The sequence below is a fragment of the Lemur catta genome, chromosome 18 (genome assembly GCF_020740605.2).
Source record: "Lemur catta isolate mLemCat1 chromosome 18, mLemCat1.pri, whole genome shotgun sequence".
NCBI classification, from domain to species: Eukaryota; Metazoa; Chordata; class Mammalia; order Primates; family Lemuridae; genus Lemur; species Lemur catta.
The window spans coordinates 22,504,774-22,531,479 of NC_059145.1; the positions used below are offsets into that span (position 1 = coordinate 22,504,774).

General features: G+C 45.2%; 1 protein-coding gene across 1 annotated transcript in view; it reads left to right on the forward strand.

The window, feature by feature from the left end:
* The first annotated feature begins 576 nt into the window (after window positions 1-576).
* FRMD4B (FERM domain containing 4B) overlaps window positions 577-26,706 on the forward strand; it is a 293,677-nt gene continuing 267,547 nt past the window's right edge. Inside the window, exon 1 of the mRNA XM_045529652.1 lies at window positions 577-954. The gene's annotated coding sequence lies outside the window, so the exon portion shown is untranslated. The remainder of the gene's footprint in view (window positions 955-26,706) is intronic.

Genomic DNA, 26,706 nt, shown 5'->3' on the forward strand with positions numbered 1-26,706 from the left:
CTCCTGAGTCACAGAATTGTTCCGGAGTATAAATGCCTGATATGGGATAGGCTCCCTTCCCTTTTTTCTCTTTCTTTCAAGAGCACGAAATTTGCGGAAACCTCAGAACAAGTCATTTCATCAACCCCACTGGGGTCCCTGGGTAGATGCTGCGCCTCCCGCAGCCGCCGGAGCCTCGTTCCCTTTATTCGAGGGACACTCAGGTCCTGGGATGCCTGAGCCTGGGAGGCGGAATCAAGTCCCTCCCAGCGCTTTTCGGAGTCGGAGGGCGAGATGGAGAGGCGCAGGCATGTGACCCCCCGCTTTGCTCCTGGCAGCGGCAGCCGCTCCGCGCCCGCTGGCACCAGCGCCCTTCCTCTGCCGGGGAAGGCGAGCCCAGCCCGCAGCCGCGCGCCGCGGGGGCCGAGGGCGCCCCCTCCCTGCCTCCCGCTCCCCCTCCCCTTCCTCCCCTCCCGATACAATGACTGGGCCGGAACAGCGCATCAGCCGAGTCTCATTGGCAGCGGCCGCCCCAGCCCCGGGAGAGGCGGCGGGCGGGGGCAGCTGGGGAGAGAGGAGCCCAGAGCCGGGGCTGACAGCGAGCGGAGGCAGGCAGGACGGAAGGACGGAAGGACGCGAGGAAGGCGGCCCGGGGCACAGCTGTAAGTGTGGATCAAAGGCGAGGACGCGCGGCGAGCGGCGGCGGGGGCGACCTGCAGCCCCGGGCCGGGGGATGCGGCGGGTGCCGGCTGCCCGGGGAGCCGGGGACTCGGGCTGCGTGGCTCACGTGCTGAGCAGGAGCTTGGGCAGAGAGGAGGAAGAAGAGGAAGGCAGCTGCCGGGGAAGGCACAGCGCAGAGCGGAGTTGCAGGGCTGGCGCAGAGCCGGGTCCCCAGGTCCCGCGCGGTGCACGATCGAGACAATAAAGTAGCTGTCGACAGCCCGGGCGCGCCGGAGGGAGGAGGCGGCAGCGCAGGTAGGTGGGGACTGTCTCCGGCCCCTGGGGCGCGCTGCCGGGGTGCGGCACAAGACACGGCCACGGGCGCGCCCCGTGCGCCCCGGGCGCAGCGCGCAGGTTTGGAGACCCCCAGCGGAGGTGCGGGTCCCGGGCGCTCGGGCGGGCAGGAAACCCCGCCCCGAAGCTCGCGGGGCTGGAGTCCCTCGGGCACTCGGCACGGCGCCCTGATCGCTTTGGTGGTGTGGAGACAGGAAGTTTGGCGGTTTCGAGGCGTTGGCGCTCGTGGGTTTGCAAACGCGCCGCCAGGGACCACGTGTTAGGTTGCCGCGCGTTCGTGGGAGGTAGGGAGAAGAGCTGATGAATCCCAGATCCGGCTGCCCGGAGATACTTTCCAAAGGCAGTGAAAGGAGTGGGGCAAATCCCTTGCGTTAGCAGAGGGTACTGAAGGTTGGGTTTGGCTGCCCTTGTAAAATAGGTGGGCCAGATCCTAGCCGCTCCTGTGTTAGTGAGGCTGTGTGCGGGTGAATCGCTCCCTGTTTTCTGCAGCATTTCACTTTTCACTTTCCTCTGGGGAGGGAGAAATAAAGATAATCTTGAGCTCCTACTTTGAGAAGTGCCATTCCGTTTGGACTAGAGGACAAACTCTTTCCTTGCATTAGATGTCCTGTGCTTTGAAAGGTGCCCCTGAACAGTGCCTGGTCTCGTTCACAAAAGGGATGAGAGCTTGGGTGAAATCTTTCCCCGGCCTGAGAAAGCAGCCGCAAGCGGAGGTCTCTCTAACGCTCTTCTTTGTGTGGCCGCTTCCTTCCAGATGTGAGAGGGTTGGGCTGGGCGCTCCTGGGTGGGGTAATAATTATCCTGAACATTCCTGCGATCTGCTAGGACTTGTAAACATACCACAACCAACTCTTCTGAACTTTGCAAACTGACTTGGTCTGTTTGCTGGTACCCAAACGGCTGCGTCTAGCAAGGTGGCCCCTGGGGTAGAAAGACTCCGGAGTGCTGACAGCAGCAGTCTTTCCGGATGCTGGTGGCTCCTTCAAGCTTAGCTAGTGTCTGCCCCAGAAACTTACTTGCCATTTCGAAGGATGGGCACAACATTATAGCGCGATCCCCGACACGTTGTTTCCTGCCCTAAAGGGAATAGATGTGTGGAGTTTCCAAATCAAACGTCTGGAAGGGAAGAAAAGCAGCTTCCCCTCGCTTAACGTCGTCATACTGCAGTTTCATCTGTCATACACATGCGATAAAGAATAGTGGTAGACCTTAGTGTGTGCCAGGCAGCCCGCTGGGTACTTTTTGGGCATCATAAATAGTCTCTATTCAAGAGTGACCGACACACGTAAGCACTCTGTGTATGTATGTATGTGTGTGTATATATATATATATATATCTAAATTAAATATCATAAAATAGGTAGTGGGTATATTGATTATTCTACAATTCTTTCTTCTTTTTTTGTGTATCTGAAAATTTTGTAATAGTAACTCTCTCACACACATGCCTTTTGAACAGTGCTTACATTTTCTAAAAGAGGGCTAGAAGAATTTTAGGCAATTCTAAGAAGTTCTTGAACAGGAAAGTTTTATCACTTCTTTGTGACATCTGCAAGCAATGGTAATCAAACATTTAATTAGCTTAAATTCAGTAATGCAGGTGGAATGTATCTGAACAGTATGATGATGGACATAAAGCAATCTACCTAAAAGACTGCAGTTGTGAGGTTTGATTTTCATTATCACTGGGAAAGTTCTTAGAAGATGTTTCTCCTGCAAGTGCTTGTCTTAAACCTCACTTTCTTTTGAAATTAGTACTTTTCCATGTTAGGGACAGAAAAGTTAATGCCACTTCTCACATAGGCTGGAGCCGAACAATCTAGAAAAGTGTGGGAGGAGTTCATTTCACAGCCACTCCAGAGTGTCAAAATGCCTGAAGTTTCCTCAGTGATGTTTACTGTCACCGGCCACTATTTCTAGCAAGCCTGAGAATCCTAGTTCTCCATTCAGTTCTACAGTTTGAATCGAGACTCGGCAGTGCTTTGAGCAGACAAAAAAGAAAAGTTTTGGCTAACTGACAATACAAATAGGGCGCATGGAAAACAGTTAAAAATACCCTGACTGTCTTATCCAGCCTGCAATAATTTTCTAGAATTGCAGGAAATCTTCATAGTTATTTTACACACATAAGTGAAAGCTTGAGGCTTGTACTACAAATGATCTCCCCTCTTCCTCCCTCCCTGCCTCCTTCCCTCTCTCTCTAAATCTGCCCCAGAGATCTGATCTTATCATGAATGCACTATTTTTACATGCTCAGGGACTGCTGAGGTTCACTGAAATGACTATCTTCAGCCTATACATAAATAAATAATGTAACAGCTCATCAGCAGAATTTAGGTGTGTTTTCCCTTACTTATGTAGCTTCCTCTTTTTAGACATGGTTTTTATTTTGTTTAAGAAGAGAGATATCTTTTCTTTTGTTTTTTGGTAATTCATGTATTTCTAAGTCATTAAGATTTTTTTTCCCTGCTCTTCTGGTAAACATGTGTCCGGGGCAGTCAGAGAGAAGTGGTAAGATAGCAATTTTCTGTTGCTAGATGCTTGATAAGCCATCTAGGCAATTTAAGGGCCAAACCTCCTATTTTCCTCCATAACCTGATTTACTGAAATTATCTTGTCATTTCTTATCTCATTCTCCCTGGTGAAATCAATTTTTAACCTAATCTAATAAAGCAGTGTTTTACAAAATAAAGGTCATAAAATCCATTTAGTGGGTCACAACCAGTATTTAAAAAAAAAAGTATAACAAGACAGAAAATGTCAGCGGCATCATATGTTAGTAAGTGTTCCGTAGTTTCATGAAACTTCAAGTTGGTTCTGTATGTGGGGTTGTGTGTGCATTCTGGGTTGCAGTATAAAATGTAATTCTTACTGGGAGTTGATGTCAAAAAGTTTGAAAGGTACTACTACAGGGTGGTATAACTGTTAGTACTATTTTGATAATAATTGACAAACACCCAATTTTTTCTTTCTTCCTTTGTTTTTTTTTTTTTTTTTTTTTTTTTTGAGACAGAGTTTTGGTCTGTCACTGGGCTAGAGTGCAATGGCATCTTCGTAGTTCACTGCAACCTCCAAGTCCTGGGCTCAAGCGATCCTGCTTCCTCAGTCACCTTAGTAGCTGGGACTACAGGTGCATGCCACCATGCCTGGCTAATTTTTTCTATTTTTAGTAGCGATGGGGTCTTGCTCTTGCTCAGGCTGCTCTTGAGCTCCTAACCTCAAGTGATCCTCCAGCCTCAGCCTCCCAGAGTGCTAAACACCCAATTTTAAATTGAATTAGGATATGTAAAAATTATATATCGTATATATATTTACATATGGGTTCAAGTTACTAAAAGGTACGTGAATAGGACTGGCTTCAAGAGCATCTTGCATAGGGCTGTACAACAACTTCAGGATCTAATTTCTTTCTTTTCATCCTTTAGCTTTGCCTTTCTCTTCTTTCCTCAGTGTATTGGGTTCCTTCTTGGGTGGCAAGATGACTGCGTGGTAGTTGCTAGTTTACACAATTCCAGGTTCAAGCCTAACAGAAAAGAATAAACTCCCCTTTCCCAGTTGTTGAACAAAAGGCTGAGAATCAGTTCTCATGTGCCTGATTGGCTTGGCCGGCAGAAACCCCTGGGCTAAGTGGCTTCCGCAGAGGTTGAGGGCTTTGCCCCAGTGGTGGAGCCCCACCCACACCGTGTAGACTGAGGGCTGGACTGCCGTGTGAATATAGTTGCTGGGAAAAGAGGGAAATGGATGCCGAGGAAATCATGAATAAATGTTCAGTGCAGTGTACAAGTGCCCAGTGTCTATAGGCTGATTCCTCTTCTCTTTGATGCCCAAGATAATGAAAGACGAGCTGAGCTATATTCAGGCAATTAGGTTATCAATATGATTTTTCATGTGTGTAAAGAAATCCTTAGCTGTCACTTTTAACATGGTCAATATCAGGGCTTATGAGATCAAAACGCAGAACAAATCAAATTGATAGCAGTTACTCAACTTTCCAATGACACCGAGCGGGGGGGAAAGGCAGATATATTGATTAAAAACCCACAACAGACCCAAAACTCTTACAAGGGGTGATCGTGATCCTTTTTTCATTGATGTGCAAATCTTGGAAGGCATTTATTTGATTCGGTTTGTTGTGCCAGTGTGATGAAAGTAGTTATTTAAGTAGTGTCTTAGAGCAAATTATTTGAAATATGCACCTCGTTAAAGTCCAAGGTGAGTGAGTGCTCTATTGTGCCATTCTTCAGCCTTGAGGTATTTATTTGGGTCTGTGTTACTTTGCCTTTGGGGATGTGCTGTTTTAATTGTCCTCTGTCACTTCAGGTGTAAATTATCCAGTGGGAAAGGGGGCCCTAATTGTGGATGGCTGTGAGGATAACGTTCACGTTCATGGCACAGCAGAGGTTCCCTGGAAGTAGGGTGATCGTGCTGGCTTGCTTAGGTCAGTCCTGGTTAATGTCTGTGCCTCCAATTTGGATGACAAATTATGTGGTCACTCCACCTATAAAGGCTATTTTAGGGGGCCATGATTAGAGGATCTACTTAATAGATTAAATTATCTAATAAAGAATTTCTTTCACTAGGCAAAACTAAATAGTAATGTTTAAGGACACATGCTTATGTGATAAATGTGTAACAGAAGACAAGAAAGTGACTACAGAAAAGGTCAGGATAGTGCAGTGGTTCTCAACCAGGAGTGATTTTGCCCCCTGAGGGACATTTGTCAATATCTAGAGAAATTGTTGGATGTGGCTTCTTGGGGGAGAATGCTCCTGGCATCTAATGGGTAGAGGCCAGGGGTGCTGCTGAACACCCTGTAGTGCACAGCACAGCTCCACAGCAAAGTATTACCTAGCCCAAAATGTATGTAGTGCTGGGGTTGAGAAACCCTGAGATACTGGTTACTTTTTTTTTTTGGAGACAGGGTCTTGCTCTGTTGCCCAGGCTGGATTGCAGTGGTGTGATCATGGTTCACTGCCACCTCCACCTCCTGAGTTCAAGGGATCCTCTTGCCTTAGCCTCCCGAGTAACTGGGACTACAGGTGTGCACCACCATGCCTGGCTAATTTTTAAAATTTTTTGTAGAGATGTGGTCTCCGTATGTTACCCAGGCTGGTCTAGAATTCCTGGCCTCAAGTGATCCTCTTGTCTCAGCCTCTCAAAGTACTAGAGTTACAGGCATTAGCTACGGCGCCAGCCTGGCTACATTTCTGAAGGAGAAAGTGTTTAGGAGCCTCTGGGGCAACAGAGTGGAAGAGATACATGGGTGTTCACTTTGAAATAGTTTTTTGGCTGTATATTTATATTTTGTTTACCTTTTTAATGTATTTTTTAAAAAAGCATTTAAAAAAACCGAAGATGTCCTTAGCATAACTTGAGGATAAAACTCCTGATGGCTAGTAGTATCTTGCACAAATGTAAAGGCTCAATAAATAACAGCAGAACTAATGGTGACAATAGCAGCTCATGGTCACCAAGTGCTCACCTGTGGTGGGAATTGCTCTGTGACATTTGTCAGGTGCCTTCTTTCAAGGCTCGCCACGCCCCATGAGGTGGGGACTCTTACACCTCTCACCGTACAGCCAAGGAAACTGGTTGTGAGATTGCCACTTGACCAAGATCACAGTGTGTGTTGAGTTAGCAAAGTCTGTGTGTTGACTAGTATTTTACAGGGAGGCAGGATAGGCTGTTGTTGTGAACAATGGTTCTAGTGTTGGATGACCTGCAGTCAAATCCAACTTCACCACTTGCTAAACCTGTGCTCTGAACAAGTGACTTAACCTTTTTGTGCCTCAGTTTCCTCACCCATAAAATGGAGATAATACAAGTTCCTACCTCATGAGGTTATTATGAGGTTGTTATGACAAAATATAAATTATTTCCCACAATACTTGCTTTGTATCAAATACTGCATAAATGCTACCCTGATTATTTGTGCTTTGTAGAGGCTAGGAAAAAAATAACTATATTATTTATCGAATACTCACCATGTGCCAGATTTTAAGCTAAGCATGTTTCAGTTATCATTTTCTTTCTTCTTAGAAATTCTGTAAGATGAGTACTATGTCCATTTATTGTTATTTCCTCCATTTTATAGAAGAGGAAAACTGAGATTTCATGAAATTAGCAAGTCATGGAGGCTTAATTTCAAACCCAGGTCATTCTGACTCCAGAGCCTTTGCTCTCATTTATTATGTCATATTGTTAGACTTGCAAGAGAGCCTTCAGATCCCAGCGGTCCCCAACCTTTTTGGCACCAGGGACCATTTTCAGGGAGGACAATTTTTCCATGGGACAGGGCGGGGGGGGGGGGGGGAGGCAGAGCTCAGACAGTGATGTGAGCAATGAGGAGTGGCTGTAAATACTGATGAAGCTTTGCTCCCTGGAGTGGTGCTCACCTCCTACTGTGTGGCCCGGTTCCTGCGGTTGGACACTGCAGAGCTAACCCACAAAAATGAGCCCCAAAGAGAGGCTGTGACTTGGCAAGTTATTAACGGGTGGTGCAGGGCTAGAACCCAGGTTTTCTGTCTCCCACTGCCTCCCATGACTATCTCCATTTTGAGGACAAAAGCATCTACCCACAGGCAGCTAACCATGCTGGGGGCAGACACAGGGGTTGGGAGATGTCTTCAAATCCAGCTAAAAAAGTCTAGAGCTGTGTCTACTAGAGTGGGGTAGGTGTCTCCCTGATGTGGTATATGAGTTAATTTTAGATGATAGAGAAACATTTTACTTTAATGGCTATTTATTTATTTCAGTGCATACCAGAAAAAAATTTCACCCAGACTCTCAATTTTTGCAAAAGATTATATTCCTTTCTGCCTTGTCAAACAATTATTTAACAGACTGGATATTACTACTTAGGATGAAGCTAAGAAAGAAATACTATCCAGATGAAGTTATAAAAAACATGTGTTAAGCATAGTAAAACATAGTGTAGATGGTATTGAAAAATGGCCAAACTTACAAAGGGAAGATGTGAATGACAAAAGTCTGGGAAAGACTGGACTAGAAAAATGATTTTATTGCTTTGTTTTGTTTCTGTTTTTTTTTTTTTTTTTTTGAGACAGAGTCTTGCTCTGTCACCCTGGGTAGACTGCAGTGGCATCATCGTAATCACTGCAACCTCAGACTCCTGGGCTCAAGTGATCCTCCTTTCTCAGCCTCCCAAGTAGCTGGGACTATAAGCATGCATCACCATGCCTGGCTAATTTTTCTCTTTTTAGTAGAGACTGGGTCTTGCTCTTGCTCAGGTTGGTCCCAAACTCCTGAGCTCAAGCAACCCTCCCACCTCGGCCTCCCAGAGTGTTAGGATAACAGGCGTGAGCCACTGCGCCCGGCCTAAAGCAACATTTCTTTGAACTTGGTGCACACGGACTGTGTGGGGGGATCAAAGTCTGATTCAGCAGATCTGGGACGGAGCCTGAGACCATATTTCTTACAAGCGCCAGGTGATGCTGACAATGCTGGTCTGTGGATCACACTTTTTGTAGCAAGGAATCAGAGGACCTAGAAGCTTCTTGGACATGTATTGGGTGCTGTAGAGGATACAAAGAAACGTAAGGCAAGAAGCTTAATTGTGTTGGGGAGAGAAGATGTGATTGAACACGCAAGGCGAACTCCTCCATCCAGATAGTGCACGACACCCAGTGAAAGGTACAGTGCTCTGTCCTGGAGCTGCCACGGTGGGATAGGAGAAGAGGCTGTGTGGGATGGGATTTCACTTGGACCTGAATGATTTGTAGCAGCAAATGGAGAGTTCCAGGACGAGTTTGAAGAGCAGAAAGAAGGATGGAAGTAACAAGGAAGATTAAAAAAAAAAAAAAAAAGCCTGCATGGGCAAAGTGGAGATTTCAGCAACAATCTGATCAACACAGAGAATCAGTCTGGAATGTTGGATCAGAATAACCCCCTTCTTCACAGAACAAGCCCCTCATTGCCTGGCAATAATAGCTACCATTTATTGAGCTCCTATAAGTGCCAGACTTTTGCCATGTGATTTCCCTACAGTATTTCATTCTGTCTCCAAAATGACTCCCAATAACCCACATTATACAGAGGAGGAAACCAAGGCCAGGAGAGGCTGTTTGGCTTGTTTAAAATCACACAGCTAGTTAGTGACAGACCGGGAGATCAGCCTCAGAGTGGAGTTTGTGCTCTCTGCCGCCACACTGCAAGGGACTCCCCTCTTTGTCATCCCTGACAGTCCCAGCATAAGAGCGTGGCATTCTCTCCAGAGAGCTTTCCTCTCAGGACATTGTAATGACCCATCTTGTTCCAAATGAAACTATTGCCCCCTGTGACAGACCCTGAGCAAGCAGCCAGAGTTGTCAAGTAGTTGGTCTGTGATCGTTATTTATGAAAGATGATATTCCTTTCTGCCCTGCTGAATAAACTATTAACAGAGCGCAGTTTTCTGTGTTGTGACCTTCCGTAAGAAAAAAAAGAGTACAAAACCGCCCCCCAAATAAACACCCAGTGTTTTGTTGCAGTGAGGAGGCACTTGGCTTTGGAAATCAGTAAGTATCCTAGACAGACAGTTATTGGGAATAATTACGCCTTAGCCACAGCATGGGGCCCGGCACAGCCCCTTCTGATTCAAAAGGTCTTTCTGGAAATACCAGCATCCATCTTCCAGCTGGTGCTCATAACAGCCGACAGCGTCGGCGGGGGAGCCGACAATGGCTGCGGCTGAGGGTTGTTGTCGGGCTTCCCTTGTTGCACCTGACTGAGCCCGTCCCATCAATTCAGTCGTTGCAAAGGAGCTGAAGGGGCCATATGTGACCAGAATGCAGGGCTTCCACAGGCGCAAAGCTTGCACAGCCAGCTCTGGCCCTGCTTATCCAGATTTAATATTGTGCCAGATAAAGGAGGGGGTGGAGGGGAGAGGGGGTGGGCTGCAGTTGGGCCTGGAATTGGCATTGGATCGAGAATCAGGAAGGCTGAGTTCAGGTCCTTCCTGGGCAGCAGACTGACCAGAGGCGTGTTCATTAGCTCTCTGGATTTGTCGAATGAGTGGTGACATTTGAGGTCCTTCCACCTCTAAACCTTTACGCTATGCCCAACCAGAAGTGTGCACCCTGCGCTTTATCTGCGCCAGCTGCACTATTCTCACCTTACCTTTTTTTGTGTTTAATCCCAGACACATGCACTTAAAAGGGCTTCTTTAACAGTAGTGTCCCAGTGGAAAGTTTCAGTATAATTATTTGCTGTGCAGTACAAATTGTAGTTGGTGTAACTTCTCATATCAAATAACCTTTCAGTATTTAGACAAACCTCAAAATATTAAGAGTGTGGCTTCTTTGATAAACCAGAAGAGATAAGGGTATTTGAGGCCATCACAAATGGACTAATTGCATCTATTTAAATATGCATACTGAAATGCAGGGTCCTGATAAACTAATGAAAACCATGTGCCCCAAGACTGGGACTACAGAACACAGAACCAGTGGGGCTGTAAGACTTAAACTGAGGACATAGTCTGGTCATTTGCTCCAACTGTGTTAAATTAATTCAATTTGTATTTTGAAGAGAAAAAAAGGAGTGTGCTGTTTTATATGCCTCCATGTTCCCAATCTAGCTGCACTTTTACTGCCTAGAAGAATGGAGCATCCAGTTTACTAGAGGTCAAAAGTTTGATTCAAACAAATTAAGAGTAAGAAATTGTTTTTGCAATGATTCAGCTGCTTCAAACAGTTCAAATCATGAGTGGTTCTCATTGTACTTTCTAGCACTGAGCTTAATTACACTTGGAAAAGCAGGCTGGGAAACTATCATTAGTCCTTTCTAGATCTCAGAGAAGAGCTGTGAAAATGATGATGATAAAGGGTCTTTAACAATTGATAGTTTGTCAGCAAGTGTTCATGCTATTCGATATTTACTTTCACGATATAATAAGAGAAGGACTGTAACTTTGTCTTCTTTCAGAGCATACAGTGCAAATGTTTTTTCCACCCCATGTACAGTTTCATTTATATAGCATTGTCAAGGAATAAGTAATTTGTTCCACTTAAGTGATTTTTCCAGGTGATTAAAGCTTATCTCTTCATACCTGCGTTATTTTTTGCTTAAACTATCTTTGATGAAAACATGACACATGCTTCTTTACTTTTTTACTTGGAATATATAAATGCGGCTGTATCTTTCCTTGACTTGGGTTCATTGTGATAAACATCACTTTTTGTTTCTTGCCATAATCCTGTTATTCTTTGGCAGCTGAATTGTGTGGGATTGAGAGCCTCTGTAGAAGCAATCACAGATTTTTATTCTTCTGTGGTTATCATTATTCCTAATAATAGAGCTCCTCTGGGCAGTTAGAAAATCCCACGGAGAATGCTAAGAACTTCATATACATTATAATCTTGACTAATCTGCCCAACCCCTCAAGAAGTGAGCATTATTAGTCCTCGTATTGTATAGGTGAGAAATTGAGTTTTAAAAGATTAGTAGTAAGTGGTAGAGCTGGGATTTGAATCCATGTGTCCCTAACTGCAAAATGCCTGTTGCCACCTGTTATACCAGCTGCCTCTTCTTTCTCTCTTTTTCCTCTCTGCCCCTCTTCAGGCATTTCTCTCTGTCCTTTTGGTTTAAAAACCTTTGCCCATGTCAGGGCCCAAGATTAGGTTTGTGCCTCTTTAATGGAGCATTTTTTGCATCTTTCTCCTTAAGTGGAGTTCTGATGGTATTTTTGCTGAGTCCTGGGTTCCCAGACATCTTCTGCACAGTTGCAGTTTCTGGAAGTCTAACCTGTGAATTCATCACCTGTGTACGCTAAGGCTTTGGGAGGGATTATAGGATTTTCAGCATTATGATTAAGCACCGTAATCATGAAACCTGCAGTCAGAGGAATACTTGGCAACGCGATAATGCAGGAGTTGGCAGACCTTTTCTGTGAAGGGCCAGATACTCAATGCCTGTCTGTTTTGTGCTGCTATAAAGGAATACCTGAAGCTGAGTAATTAATAAGGAAAGAAGATTTATTTGGCTACTATTCTGATGGCTGGAAAAGTTCAAGTTTGGGTGCCTGCATGTGGTACCCAAGGGCCTCAGGCTGCTTCCACTCATGGCAGAAGGTAAAGGGAACTGGTGTGTACAGAGATCACCTGGCGAAAGAGGAAGCAAGAGAGAGGGGGCAGGCACCAGTCTCTTTTTAACAACCAGCTCTTGCAGGAAGTAACAGAGCGAGAACTCTAAAAGACATTAGTGTATTCATGAGGGCTCCACCCCCATGACACAAACAACCTCCCATTAGGTCCCACCTCCAACACTGGGGATCAAATTTCAACATGAGATTTGGTGGGGACAACCGGGCCATATCCAAACTATGGCACTAAGTATATTAGGCTTTGCGGGCCCTATGGTGCATGTTGCAACTACCCAACTCTGCCTTTGTAGGGCAAGAGCAGCTACAGACAATGCGTAAAATAATGAGTGTGGCTGTATTCTGCTAGAACTTCATTAACAAAAACAAGCAGTGGGCAGGAATTGGTCCAAGGGCCCATACTTTGCCAACTCCTGTTATAATGGAAAAAAGGACCCATCAGGGTATATAAAAAGTCTGAATAGGTAGGTAGTTGAGAGAGAGTGTAGAGTAGCGGTTAGGCCCAAGCACTCTGGAGACGACTGCCTGGATTTGTCTCCTAGCTCCACCACTAACTGCTCTGATTCAGGCAAGTATCTTAACCTCTCTGCACCTCAGCTGCCCATCTTTAAGACTGGGAAAATAATAATCCTTACCTCATAGGCTTGCTTTGGGAATTAAAGGAATTACCTGTAAAGTACTTATAAGGGTGCCCAGGACAAAATAAAAGTACTATGTAACTTTTTATGAAATTAAGAATAGTTATGAATACAATTTGTAGTGAGACAGAATATTTAATGCTTTGATGGACAGAAGGAAACCCTCCTGTGCTCTGAGAGCAGGGCTGAGTCTCCTGCCTGTGCGGGCTGTGCGGTGGGAGGAGAGGGGTTTGCCGGTGATGGCAGCACGGTGGGTTGGGAAGGGATATGGCTGGGAGTTAGGGGAACTGCTCGCAGACCCCAGACGGTCGCTAATTTGCAGTGGGCCCTGAGGCAAGTCACCACCCTGTAGGACTTTGGTTTCCTTATCTATAAACTAAGGTGTTAAACTAGAGTAGTGGATGCCAAGCTGGGGGCTCATGGTCTGCAATCTGCCTATAGACATGCTTGATCAGACTGTAGTAAAAATATTTGACTGAATCATCAGCAATGATGAATCAAGAGATTCCACAAAAAAAAAAAAATCTGGATTCCTGATTTCTTTTAAAAAATTCTGAAGCTCTAGCAGCACTGGCTACGTTCCCGCATGGTAGCAACTGATGAGCGCTGAGTCGTGGCGGCCCGTGGGCTCTGTTGTTCACTGCTATGGCAGGTGCTGCTGGTGTTGCCAGTGGCCAACCCGCGCTGGTCCTTGCCACGTGAGTGCATGCCAGCCTGACTTCCCACTGCCCGCACCTGCGTGGGTTTGTCTGAGGGTTTCCTCTGCCTGTGGAGGTAGGTGGTGGGCTGGAAATGCTGGGGAATTCATTAGCACCCACCGTCTCCAATATTGATTGAAAGGTGTTTAGCATATAGACACCCCAGCTCCCTTGCCCATTTGGTGGGATAACTCAGTTGTATACTGTCCACCATTTCCCAGTTCCCCCATGGGGCTGAGCTCCAATCACCCACGGTGATAGGTGACTTAATAAGCCAGACTTTTTTTTGGTGGCCATTTCTTCCCTGTCTCACGTTCCCAAATTCTTATTGATGTTTCCTGGGATGACCTCTCAAACAAACAACCTTGCACTTGAATCCTTGTCTAGAGTCGGCTTCTAGAGGAATCTAGACTAAGAAAACCATAGTCCCTACCACTGAGGCCAAATGAGAATTGTCCCTTTTTTTTTTTTAATCGTGTGTGCTTGGGTGGTTGTTCTTAAGTAGAGAAATATTTGTCCATCCCATCTCCATCAAAAAAGGGAAAGTAATGGACCGAGTGGGCTATGGGTTTCTGGAAGAACGGGAGCATGTTTCCTTTTGCAATGCAAATGTATTTTTTTACTTATTGAAATCTTGCCTTTGTAGGTGTCTGAGTTTGGGATTCCTTTAATAGAATACTCTCATGGATTCTTCAAGTGGGACCATTTTAGTGGGGTACTTTGTGAGAAGCGGTCAGAATCCCTAGATTATCGTTGGCAAATTGCTTTAACCTGCCTAGGGAGATTTATATTTTAAAAGAGGAGATTTGAGGATCAAATTTGTTTTCTAATAGCATGACCAATTGTCTTGGTTTGCCCAGGGTTAAGAAATTTCCTTGTACAAGGGACTTTTAATACTAAAACCAGGACAAGTTGGACACCCTACTCTAGGTGCAGGTCACACATGAGACCTTCCAAAGTTAAACCCCTGAGATATTTTGCTCCCTCAACATAAACCTATTTCAAAATAACATTACATTTTTAAAATAAGCCAACATTTAAATGCTGAAATAAAATAACTTCTTTCTGGATTTCTAATTACAAAAATCTGAGTCAGTTTAACAGAGTGACTTTGGTTTCCCTTTGTGTCTGCCTGTCAGCTTTGCTGGCGTAAGGGTTTGGCTGGGACATGGGGTGACAGTGTTATTCGCTGAGGGAGTGAATTTGGAAATGCTGGATCCCTCTTCCTTTTCACACCCCCCACTAACTCTCCAGGAAGCAGCAGGTGCTTGGCAGGTTTGCACCCCACGCTGGAAGGGCTCTGCGTGTTCTCTCCAAAGGAGAACAGGGAAAGGCCCCCTCACCTGTGTCTAAGGATAAAACATTTAAATGTATGTTTGCTCTGCCCTGGGTTACCTGTCATCCTTCTGCTCTTGTGTGTTCATCTATTTTTAGTGACACTGTGTTTTAACCAGAGATGAACTTGTGAAAATCTTTGCCTCCAAATTAGAAGTGTGTGTCGCAGCTAAGTGAGGGAGAGAACACGCCGCAGCGCCCCAGGACTGAGGGCACAAACAGCAAAAGGCGTGAATGGCACCAGAATGTGGGAATCTCCGAGACTCAGAAACCAGATGTGTTGTCTGCAGAGCACAGCGCACAAGGAACACCCAAGAATTTGAAGCTTAAAATGATTTTGGGTATTAAATCAGGCAATTTGGGCCCTCAAGTAGATATGGGAGGCTCAGTGGGAAAGTTATAAGTATTAATAGACTTGGAGCCAGAAGGATGTTCGTGTTTGAATCCAAGATCTGTTGGTTAACCACTTTATAACCTTGTGCAAGTCAGAAAAACCTTCCTGAGCCTCAGTTTCCTCATTTGTAAAATGAAGACAGGAAGGGAAGGGAGCTAACTTTTGTCAAGCAGCTGTTCCATTCTAGGGACAGTGCTAGGGGGCATTAGAGGAATTGTGTCATTTAAAGCTGTCAAATCCTGCAAGGTGGGTATAATTGGCCTCATTTTACAGACCAGAACATTGAGGCACCAATAATTTTCCTAGCCCCACTCAGCAGGTAAGCGATGAAGTCAGAATTCAAATCCAGGTCAGTCTGACTCCAGAGCCAGTGCACATTTTACTGTGCCAGCCTGTTACCCCGAGGGGGACCCTAATGTACTTCACAGGGATGTTTTATATGGTTCATTTGCAAGCAGATCCTAAGATAGACTGCCAATAGTTTATTTGGGAAGTGCAGGAAACATCAGTAGGGAAGTCAGGACATGGAGCAAGAAATGGAAGGCATCCACCAAAAAGTGTGTTAACAATCCAGCTACCACAGTGGGCTACTAGAGCATAATCCCACTGGGAAAAGTCTGGGAACCAGCAGAGGACACATACCTTAGAATTTTCCCATCTGCAGGGTGAGGGAGCTGGGGTATTTCATGCCAACTCTTAAGAGTCATTAACTGACGGGCTACTACTGGGAGGTGGAGTATTAATTCCTATGTGCATGCCTTGTATCCTGTGCTTGGCAAAGTAGAGCTCTAGCAGCACAAGACAGTCCTTGGCAGAGAAATGCAGATGCTGGCAGTTGAAAGCAGGCCAGTGTGTCCTGAAATGGTGAGGAGAAGGGAATGTAGGTGGGGCACAGACAGCACCTACTGTGGTGGTTTTAAGAATTGGAGGCAATATGTACAGTGGCGGGTTTGGGGAAACCATTTATAGAGGGTCTACTATGAGTGTGCAAATAACTAACAGCAACAGGACTTTTGAGGCCTTTGTGAATCCTTGCTTAACCCAGAATTCTTCCCAGGAACCTCATGAAGACCTCCCTGAAGTCAATCTGCATACGTTGACCATGGACTGTTGATAACATCAGGCTTGCCCAGCCCTCCACTCTGGGCTGTCTCCTGTGGTACTTTTCATCCGTCTGAGGTACCATCAGGACACCTACCATCTTGGGATCTGAGTCCAGAGGGAGGAGCCACAGTGGGTGTTTCGGCACAAAGCCCTAGGCACCACCTCCTCCAGCCCCAAAACCCAAAATCTACCCACCCTGTGTGCTCTGAGGAAGGAGAGTTTGGAAAAAGATCGTGAGAGCCCCATTGTGGCCAAGAGCAGGGAAGGATAAATGTAGCTCGGGTGCATGATTAACAAGAACTCTTGTTTCGTTTTTCTTGAGAAGAGAACAGCTTATTTTCCTTCCGGCTCTTATGGTCACTTTTTGTTCCAGTGTGTAATTACTGTGCACTGTGCCAGTTACAGTTTTAGGCTGTCCCACTTCCATCCTGCCCCCTGTCCATTAGGGGAGCTCCCCATTTTGTGTGGTCTTGGCAGGGCAGCGCCCTTCTCTCCCTCTGAACCAAAGAGTCCAGATTGTTCCTCTCTTCACATGATGCAGTCTGTGAGTGTGACAGCGACTGCTTTTAGTCTCCCCAAATCCATTTCCTGGCCTCCTTTTTGGGAATAACCCCCGCCCCCTTCAGGTTTTACCTGGGCCTGTGGCTGCCAAGGTAGGGACTGGATTTCCCAGCCTTCCTTGTGTCTGGCCTGGTCATATGACCAAGCACTACCTAATGCAGTGTAAGAGGAAGTGATGTGTGAAACTTCTGAGTTATTTCCAGGAAACACCTACTTGTCCTTCCCTCCTTCCATTGAACTGGAGCAAGGAAGTGGTGTTGAGCTATCTGTAACCCCGGGATGAGGACAGTCATCCTGGGGTGGCAGAGCATCCAGATGTCTGGGTTTGCCTAACTTTGTGTGGAACAGAGCTGTACTACCCAGCCCCCGGCACCTGTTGGACTGCCCTCTACTTGGACTTGGATTTGAAACAGAAGTAATCAAACTACTCTTACATGGTCTCTGATAAAGCCAAGAATCTATATTCTAACTAATAAAAGGCTCAACACAGCCTTATGACTTAGTTAGTAGGAGTTACTGAAAGATCGTTGGAGTTAAAGTCAGCAAGACCTCGCTTTAATCCTAGCTCTGCCACTTACTAACTGGGTGACATGAATGAGAAACTAATCTAAAGCTCTTCTGAGACTGTGTGATACCTCACCACATTTAATACTCTCAAGCAGGCTTCTGGGGTAAAATGTCCAGCACAGTGCTTGGCACATAGTTAATCAGTGAGAGATGACTCCTGTTGTGATTTGTATCATTCCTTATTAATTATTAATAACACTGAGTTGTTGCTGACCAAGTCAGGCAATATTAGTAACCTTACATCTGTTGGTGTGGCGGTCTAGAATGAGTTTTGCTAAATTCTGGAAGGGTTGGGCCATCCATGGCAAATTAGCAGGTCAGCAGAAACTGTATGTTGCTTCAGATATGTACCCACAGTGGTAGAAGCATTTTCTTACCTCGGGTAAAGGATGCAGCCCAATTAGCTGGGGCAAGGGATGTGTCTGATGATGAAGTGGGCAGGCTCCCCAGGATGCTGCCTTCTGATCCCTCACAGAGGCACACGCTGTGTGGGGCTGTGAGGGTGGCAAGGGGGGGGGTGCAACTGCTCAGAGGAGAGCTGAGTGTCATCACTGTCCGCACTCTTCCCTGGCTAACTGGGAAGCCATGTCCTTAGTGGCTGTGGCCAACTGCTAGTTGCCTACCTGATACCCATTTCCCTCATTCTTAGTTACAGAACCCCGATTTTATCTGAGTTGGTGGTGTGCTTTGCTAAAACACTACATTCCCCATCTTCTCACAGTATTAAATATGGCTGTGTGGGACTTCCAGGAAGGGTTGTAGTTGGGAGCTGACTTGGGTGGGAGGCATACTCTTTCGCCTTTCCTTCTTCCTCTTTCGGCTGCCTAGAACACCGATATGATGGCTGGAGCTTCATCACCCATTTTGTGACTTTGAAGGCAGAAGCCACGGGTTCAGGATGGCAGGATAGAAGACAGAGAGGGCTTGCTTTCCACTGGAAATTGCACCCCACACGGATACCTGAGTGCTGCCCTGGGATCCACCCCCATCCCACCCCTCCTCGCCATGTTGGCTTTGTGTGTCTGAATGGGCCTTGGCCTTATTTTACACTGAGCTTTCCAATAGCCTTCAAGGCCTACAGCCCCATGCTAAAGGACTACTTAACTGCTTCTCTCATCTGCTTGTGGGGCTGGATTAATTTCTTCATCCTTCTTGCAAATTCTTAGAGTCCAGCTCCCCAGCAGAAAACCCGTATGATGCTACCATTCTGTCCATTGCACGTAGGACTGAACATTTTGGTGCTTAACTGTTCTCTAAGGTAGTTTTTTTTTTATTTGTTATTATATGGCCTCTCCATCCAGTTGTAAAGGTTTTTCCAAATGCAATAACAATTCTCATACTTTGTTTTTATGAGTATGGATTCCTGAGCACTGTTTCCTCAGAATAGGGATCCTTAGAAAAAGCCTTAGAAAAATAACCTATGGAGTAACCTGGGATTTGCAGCCTCTTGACAATCTCTGTTGAATTAATTAGCTGACACTCTGCTGGTTATTTAGCTATTGATTCTCATCTCCAGCCCCAGCCTGCCGTGTCTGGACTGAGACAGGGTTGAAGTCTGTAAGCTGTATTTGCCAGATTCCCCCGTTAACTGACTTCTGATTAGGTTCTGCCATGGGAGGTGTTGGCTGGAGATTGGGATAGCAGAGGTTGAGAGAAGGGACTCTTTCTGCATCCATCTCAAGTTTGCATCCTGCCAACAGCGGCAGACACCAGTGGTGCTTTAGCTTGGAAACGCATACTTGGGTAGAAAGACCGACCTCAGTCCTAGGTGACAAACAATGTCATCTGAAGGGTGATGGAGGGGGCTGATAACACATGGACCTGTAATCATCAGACCCCACTTCTTTGCTTCCTGGGTAGCACACAGCCAGGTGACATTGCTGAGCCTCTCTTGCTAGAATATTGGGGGTGGGGGAGTGGGGGAGGCTGAGTTCTGACCAACGGAATATGAGTGGAAGTGTTGTGTGTTTTTTATGCCTGTCCCATAAAAACTGCCTTCACTACTTTCCCACCTTTCTCTACCCTCATCTGCCTTTTGGGTGGAGAAGATCCAGTGCCTGATTCCAAGGCCAGGGCTTGGCAGACTCACTAGAAGGAAGGAGCCTGGGACCCCCAAACAACTTCACAAAACAGAGTTCCTCTCCTCCCCACAGCAGACCTGCATTGCGTCATGACACCTTTAATGTGCTCGGCCACTGAGATTTGGGAGGTGGTTTTTATGGACATGAGCATTACTTACTGACTAGTACAGACATCTAAAATAACAGCCTTTGACCCTAAGGCCTCATTGTATCCAAAGAATCTAAGTCAGAACATGGCTTAGAATAATAAGCAAAGCAATTAAAGCACCCATAAATACCTGCATCCTTCACAAGTTGCTAGAGGGTTCATTCATTGATTTATTCATTCAGGAAACATTTATTGAGTATCTACTATATAACAGGAATTGTGGAAGGGACCACAAAGACCATACAATAGGTGAATGAGAGAGTGTAACTTGCAGAGGGAGTGTTATTTTGGATTAGCTGTTAAGCAAAGTCTTGTCTTTGGAGTGACATTTCAGCTGAGCCAGAAGGCTGAGAAGGAACCGCCATGTGAATGAATATCCGGGAGGTGAGCATTCCCAGGCAGAGGCTTGGCTAGTGCAAAGGCCCAGAGGTAGGAACATGCCTGGTAGGTTTTAAAACTAGAGCATGGACCTGTGTGGCTGGAACACAGTGAGCAGCGCAGGGAGCAGTGATGAAGATTAAATCAAGGATGGCCTTGTAGACCAAGGTTGAACGTTTGTATTTTATTCCAGGTACAATAGGAAGCCAGTAGAGTTTCTTAAGTGGAGGGGTGACACGATCTGATTGACACTTTTTAAAAAAGTCACGTGGGATATTTACTAGGTGGGGAAAGTATTGAGTAAAAGCAGCAGGTTAGCTAGGAAGCTATAACCACGCTTCAGGCAAGTGGTGGTCGTGGCTTGAACTAGGGAAAACATACTTGGGGAAACCAAGTAAGAAAGAGACACAGACTGAGGGAGAGGGAAGGAATCCTGGGGCCAGAGAAACCAACACAAAGACTGACGGAAGAGGCTGCCATGAAATTTGTTGTGGCGTGAGGCCCACAGAAAGTCTCCTCTGAGGCAGAAGTCAAAGTGCCTTTCTCAGCCACAGAGCTTGGCCAGACCCTGGCAGTGGGTCCCATTTGCTGTGTGGGAGGAAGAGCACCCTGACACAGGTGGGGCCATCTGGGGACCCCCTCACTGCCCCTGGGAGGCTTAGGTATAGAAAGGGGCAGGTCTTCCCATACAACCAGTGGCAACTCCATCCAGCTACACTCAGAGAAACCTCATCCCCTTGGAAGAAACTTCCTCCAATCAGATAGGATTGGAAGTGTTGATCCCCCAAATAAAATACATGCTCACTCCAGACCGCAGTAAGGGTATTCTCATGGGAATGTCTAGAACAAAGAAAAAAAAAAAGAGTACTAGGCCTGAGCAAGCCCCATTTAAGGTCCTGGTAAGACCAGGAGAGGGATTAGTAAGACTTTCTAATATTTTTGTGACTTTAATTCTTCCCTGTGGTCGTTGTTGCCGTTACCCTGGCTGAGAGCTGGGGTGCCTGTGGTTTATCTTGGGAAGAGATCTCAGGGAGCAGAAGCAGGGATTGGGAAGTGGCCCCCGGACCTCAGTCCCACTGGGGATGCTCTGAGATGCCATATAAAAGGCACATTAGAATTTTCTACCCACAGGAAGGCAAAGGAGAATATTTTCCCATGGGCTCTTGTACCTTCTTAGCCCAGGGTTGCTTCTTGGGTGTTAGCTCCCTGACGCTGAGTGACACAGCAGGCATCCCGTGCCAAGCCTAGGACAGAAGTGAGAGACCCGGGGTGTGGGCGGAGCAAGGAGCCCCTCAGGGCAGAGGATGTGACCTGCGGCCCTGAGGGGTATCTGGCACACACCCCACCCTCTCCTGGTAGGCTTTAGCATGAAATACTCTTTTAATATGTTGGGTTTTGATTCTAGAAATGTCATGGAAGCTAGCCAGAGAGGGGAAGGGTCTAGGTAGGGAAGAGAGAAGATGGCAGCTCAAAAGCCAGCAAGGTCTGGGGGCAAGCAGAGGGATAGGAGGCTGCCTGCGGGAAGGAATAGAGGGTGACCGTTTTCCAGCAGAGGCGTTCCTGACTGTTGGGCATCGTTTCTTTCTCTTTTTCTTTCTCTCTCTCTTTCTCTCTCCCTCCTCTAGTCACATTGAATTTTGGACCCTCAGATATGCTAGACTCCCTCTTTATTTTATTTTTTTATTATTATGTCAGCATATCGTGGGGGGTACAAAAGTTTAGGGTACATATATTGCCCTTGCCCCCCACCCCCTGAATCAGAGCTTCAAACGTGTCCATCCCCTAGACAGTGCGCATCACACTCATTATGTATGTATACACCCATCCCCTCCCCAACCCACATCTGCCCGACACTGGATCAATGTCATTCCTAAATGTGCTCTTAGGTGATGATCAGTGAAACCAATTTGATGGTGAGTACATGTGGTGCTTATTTTTCCATTCTTGGGATACTTCACTTAGTAGAATGGGTTCCAGCTCTATCCAGGAAAATACAAGCGGTGCTGTATCACCATTGTTTCTTATAGCTGTAGACTCCCTCTTGACTGAGGTCCCTTGCCCAACCTGCGCCCCCCCGGCTCACTGTGCACACATCCACCCTCTGCTTGGCTGATTCTCACTCAGGGAGGACCACACATCGCCTTGTCTGAGGGCTTGCCTTGACTTCCCAAACCTGGGTGATCTTAGAGCTTTTTGATTCTAAGAACCAGACACTCAAAGAGGTTCGAATCAAAAACAAACGGGTGGAGGACAGCGTTTCTCAGAATATAATCCGCAGACCACTTCGTCAGGATCACTGGGGTGCACGTTACACGTACCCGTCTCTGCGCCGCGCCCCACACCTGGCGGGGAGTCTGAGGCATCAGCCCAGAAACACGCCGCCCGGGGCTGCTTCTGCACGTGCATGTTTGAGACTCGCTGCTCCAGGAGACCCTCCCAGGGCTGTCTGCGAAGAGTCCAGCCAGGCCTGGAGCAACCAGAACCTCTTCCGGCATCGCCCTGGATCTGCAGGGGCCTGGTCTGGTTTCCCGCCCGGCCTCCTCGGCTCACCTGCCTTTGCTTGCACGTGTCCCTCTGCCCTAACACTGTGGCTAAGGGCTCCTCTTCAGAGTCGCCACTCCAAACACCTTGCGTCGGTCTAGCTTGGGTCAGGGGTCGATTCTTGCTCCAGCTAGCTGTGGCCCACGGAATGGAAGGGTAGATAAGCACCTGTTGTCACCGCTCTGCCACAACTGCAGACCAAAGTTGAAAAAGGATAGAGGGCAGAGGACATTGTCATTTCTACTGCCAAGGACCTTTTCTAACATTTACTAATTAACATTGTAATTGGCAGCATACTCTGTCCACCATCAGAATGGGAGTAATTTGAGGACAAGCCCACGATCATAGCCACCTTTATATTTCCAGAACTTGCCTTTATATTTCCAGAACTTACCAGAACTTGCCAGAACTTGCCTTTATATTTCCAGAACTTGCCAGAACTTGCCAGAGTGCTCAACACCAAGAATGGACTCAGTAAATCATCACTGAATGATGGTTGATCAGCTATGTCAAATGTACATATACAAACACGTTGTCCCATTATTTAAAAAATGTTTAAAATTGATTTTATTAAAGCATAATTTACATACAGTAAAATATACCCATTTAAGTGTACGGGTTGATGAATTGGACAGATATATACCCATTGTAATCTCTGTACAGATCAAGATACAGAACATTATCACCCTAAAAGTCTTCTCTTTGCTAGGGTTCACTTTTTAATTATTCTAAGTGTGCTTAAGAAAGGAGTAGTCCAGAGCTCAGATTCCAGCCCTGGTAGTCGAAGTACGGTCTCTGAACCAGCAGCATCAGCATCTCCTGGGGATTTGTGACAAATGCAAATTCGTGGGCCCTACCTCTGACCCACGGAATCAAAGAAACTCTGGAGTGGGGCCCAGCAATCTCTGTTTTCATAAGCCCTCCAGGTGATGTTCATGTACACTTAAGTATGGAAACCACTGCACTAGGCCAGCTAGGATTTCTTAAAAAATGGGAAGCTGGCATAGAGCCAGATGGAAGATAGTGGCATTTGAGGTTCTGCCCTTGGGTCAAAGGCAGTAAGGAGGCACAAAGATGCTGTGAGCTGGTAAAGTGTTTTCTGAAGAAGGGGCTAGGTGTGGCATGCAAGATGGATTTGAAAGCAGAAGGCTGGTGTCAGGAAGACCAGCTCTTTTCACAGCATGTCTCTGGAGGATAGCATTGTCTCTGCACATTAATCCATTATCTGGGGGCCTTTGATAGTTTTGGACTACTTATACAATGAGGCCTTTGAAAGGACATTATCTTAGGATGAGATTTAATGCTCAGGCAATTTTCCTCCCCTTTGGAAGGATTTGGATCATATCTCTGATCCTGATGCAACTTGCATTGAAATGTTTGTCCTCTATTCAGTTCTTCCTTAATCTTTATGATGTCCATTTAAAAAAATTTATTTGTGTGACTGGTGCTCTTTTTTCCACAAGGTTGCTGGGCTGAACAAATCAATCTGACACAGGGTAGTAGCTAGGCAAGTCATCACAGAGGAAAAAGTGGCACGAAAGGAATGTGTTGTACATAGTGCATGTTATTGAAAAAACAAGAAATACGCATTTACAGATTGTGGCTTCAGGAATGATGTCAGTTACTGTACAAACTTAGGTGATCAATAGATTTTGAGGGAGGGGAGGTATGGAAGTATGTGAATGCTGCTGAGGGGAATATGGGCAGAGCACATAGATGTTAAGAAAGGATATTCAAAGCTTGGAAATACAGCAAAAAGATGACTGTCCTTTCAATACCCTATTAAAGCACTGCTCCATCAAGCCCACCCAGGGGTCATCCAGCTCTCTAGTGGAAAGTAACTTTCTTTGTGTCTTAATTAACTATTGCTTGGAGCCCAGTTTCTATAATGTTAAATATTAACTAATAGGAAACTGACTTATCCTATGAGTTCTTCTGGTAGAGATTGTATTAGTTTGCTATTGCTGCTGTAACAAATTACTACAAATTTCACACACATTTATTATCTTACCGTTCTGGAGATCAGAAGTCCTAGATGGGTTTCACTGGGCTAAAATTAAGGTGTTGGCAGGGTTACCCTCCTTCTGGAGGTTCCAGGGGAAAATCCATTTCTCTGTTTTCCAGCTTCTGGAAGCTGCCTACATTCCTTGGCTTTGGACTCCTTTATCCATCTTCAAAGCCACCAATATGCCATCTTCCAATCTCTCTGACTGTGACTCTTCTGCCTTCCTTGTTCTCTTATTAGGATAGTTATGATTACATTGGGCCCTCCTGGAGAATCTCCCCATCTCAAGATCCTTAACTTAATCCCATCTGCACAACCCCTTTTGCCATGTAAGTGACATAGCCATAGGTTCCAGTGATCAGGGCATGGATATTTTTAGAGGGCGATTATTCCACTTACCACAAAGATGCAAATGATTTCATTCATGAGAGGCATTAACCCCGAAAGGTATTGTTTTAATGCACTGTATGACATTAACCAGTTTTGTATCCAATTTAGCAATCTTATTCAGCATTTCTTTTTCACTTGAAATGTATATGTGCCAGTTTCTTGTATTCTCCTTTGACTTTGTCATCTTTTCATCTCCCTCATTAATGCAATAAATCTTTTGATACATTTTTTGGAATGTGATATCCAGTTGATATCCTGCCACCATTTGTTGAAAGGATGATCTTTCTCCATTGAATTTTTTTGGCAGCCTTGTCAGTTGACTGTATGTATATACGGATATATATATATGGATTTATTTCTGTTCTGTTGATCTATGTGTTTGTCCTTATGCCAATACCACATAGTATTAATTACCATAGCTTTTGAAATTGGGAAGTGTGAGTGCTCTTACTTTGTTCTTCCATTTCAACGTTGTTTTGGCTAGTCTGGGTCTCTTGTATTTCCATATCAATGTTAAGATCATTTTGTTGATTTCAGAAAAAATGAAATTGGAATTCTAATAGGGATTTTATTGAATCTATAAATCATTTGGGGGAGTACTGCCATCTTAAAAATATTAAGTCTTCCAATCTGTGAACATGGGATGTCTTTCTGTTTGTATAGGATAATGGATGTCTTTAATTGCTTTCAACAATGTTTTGTAATTTTCAGTGTACAAGTCTTGTGCTTCCTTTGTTAAATTTATTCCTTAAATATTTTATTCATTTTGATGCTATTGTAAATAGAGTTGTTTTCTTAATTTCATTTTTGGATTGTTCATTGCTAGTGTATAGAAACACAACTGATTTTTGTATATTGATCTTATCTGGTATCCTGCAACCTTGCTGGACTCATTTATTACCTCTAACAGTTTTTTTTGTGTGTGTGTGGATTCCTTGATCATGTAATCTACAAATAGAGTAGGCTTACTTCTTCCTTTTCAATGGAATGCCTTTTGTTTTCTTGCTTAGTTGCCCTGATTAGAACATCCTACACAACACTGAATAGAAGAGCAGAGAATAGACATTCTTGTTTTGTTTCTGATCTTATGGAGACTTGCTTACTCTTTTGTCTCCAGTATCAAGCAGGGTAGTTCTTAATCTTTTTGGGGGGTCATACATCTCTTGGAGGATCTGATAAAAGTTATGGTGCCAGTTCCAAGAAAACTGCAAACATGAACAAGTAATATTTCACCTACAATTTGAAGGTCTTCATAGCCTTAGCACAGTGCCAAGATTATAGTAGACATTTCATTAAAAAATATGTCAAGTGACTGAATCCATGTGACATTTTAATAATAGTATGAGGCATGTGTGCTTTATACTTTTACAGTACTTTGATATTCACTATTTCTCTTGATCCTTACTGCAACCCTCTGATTTTAGTCACTCGGGTGTTGGTAACCCCATTTGTGAGAGATTAAACCTATTGCACAGGTAGGTGGTTGATTCGCAAGTTAGTGATGGAACAAAGATCGCCAACTCTTTATCAGAGCACTGTTTTTATACAACCCGAGACAAGTATTACTCATCCTCTTTTGCCTCACCCCTTCTTTCTGGTAGCTTCTCTTTGATATATTTAGATTGAGAAGTATAATAATTATAATTATAGCTAATAATTTTAGAGTGCTTATGTGTGAGCAGTTATGCCCGTTTTTACAAATGAAGTTGAAAAATTTAGATTCCACAGCCCCCTGTGTTTCCCTGAATAGTACTTCTCATGCTGAAAACAAAACAA